This window comes from Cebus imitator, unplaced genomic scaffold, assembly GCF_001604975.1.
Source record: "Cebus imitator isolate Cc_AM_T3 unplaced genomic scaffold, Cebus_imitator-1.0 Scaffold617, whole genome shotgun sequence".
In the NCBI taxonomy this organism is placed as follows: Eukaryota; Metazoa; Chordata; class Mammalia; order Primates; family Cebidae; genus Cebus; species Cebus imitator.
Genome location: NW_016107932.1, coordinates 706,750 through 708,645, shown reverse-complemented (window position 1 = coordinate 708,645; position 1,896 = coordinate 706,750).

Below are 1,896 nucleotides of genomic sequence, written 5' to 3'. Positions count from 1 at the left end.
AAGAGCTTCTGCGCAGCGAAAGAAATTATCATCAATGTGAACAGGCAACCTACAGAATGGGAGAAAAATTTTGCAATCTACTCATCTGACAAAGGGCTAATATTCAGAATCTACAAAGAACTTAAACAAATTTACAAGAAAAAAACAACTCCATCAGAAAGTGGGCAAAGGATATGAACAGACACTTCTCAAAAGGAGACATTTATGCAGCCAACAAACATGAATAAAAGCTCATCATCATTGGTCATTAGATAAATGCAAATCAAAACCACAATGAGATACCATCTCATGCCAGTTAAAATGGCGATCATTAAAAAGTCAGGAGACAACAGATGCTGGAGAGGATGTGGAGAGATAGGAATGCTTTTACATTTTACACTGTTGGTGGGACTGTAAATTAATTCAACCATTGTGGAAGACAGTGTAGTGATTCCTCAAGGATCTAGAAATGGAAATACCATTTGACCCAGCAATCGCAGTACTGGGTATATACCCAAAGGACTATAAATCATTCTAATATAAAGGCATATGAACATGTATGTTTATTGCGGCACTGTTCACAGTAGCAAAGACTTGGAACCAACCCAAATGCCCATCAATGATAGACTGTATGAAGAAAATGTGGCACATATACACAATGGAATACTATGCAGCCATAAAAAAGGATGAGTTCATGTCCTTTGCAGGGACATGGATGAAGCTGGAAACCATCATTCTCAGCAAATTGACACAAGAACAGAAAACCAAACACCACATGTTCTCACTCATAAGTGGGAGTTGAGCAATGAGAACACATAAACACAGGGAGGGGAAAATCACACACTGGGGCCTCTCAGGGGGTGGGGGAGCAAGGGGAGGGATAGCATTAGGAGAAATACCTAATGTAGATGATGGAGTGATGGATGCCGCAAACCACCATGCCACGTGTATAACTATGTAACAAACTTTCATGTTCTGCACATGTACCCCAGAACTTAAAGTGTATTTAAAAACATGTACAGTCTTATCAACAATACTTTCAGCACCTTAGCTTCTCTAATGCAAAGGCTACAGAGCAGGTCTATGTAAATGTTCCTGTAAATACTCTGTAAGGAATTGGCCTTTAGTCAGGCAATGTGCAATAAAGAAAACACATTGCTTCCCCCTTCCAGACACACCAGAACCCAGACGGTAGTTTTCAGTTGGATCAACTCAAGAGTATCTGCCAGGAATGCTTTCGGCTGCAAATAAGGAAAGTATGACAAAAAATTGCTGGAACACTTAGGCATTTGTTGCATGGAACAAAAAGTCCAGGGCTGGTAGAAGGCTCCATGATGCCTGCAGGGCTTGTGATTTGCCCATCTTTGCTTCCCATCATTGTCAGTGTGTGGGCTCCTGATCTCGTGAATGTTGCCTCATGGCTGGAAGGTGGCTTTTACATCTCCAGATACAGCACCTCACTTCAGGCAGAAAGAAGAAAAGGGGAAGTAGCAACATCCTATTTCCCAGATAATTTCAATTTATGTCTCATGGTCAGATATTTGTCACTGGCCATCCCTAGGCACACAGGAGTCTGGCAGAGTAAATGTTCTTTTGTCCAACATATTGCTACCCTAGCAAAATCAAATTTTCCTTACTATGAAGAAAAAAAGGATTTTATTAGCTAGGCAGCCAGCAATACCTGCCACACTGGCTCAGATATTCACATTTAGTTCTTTAAGGAACTATGGACACTCTTTAATTTGGGATTTTATAAAGAAAGCAAGAAAATTTGGGAGGGACCAAACTCATTCCGTGGAATTAACTGCTTACAATTAACTTGAGCACGAATAAAGTGGCTCCAGACTACAAGCAATGACAATAATTCGGTCCCACATAATCCTTATCTGGAGGGAGTGATGTAACTCTTAACTGGGT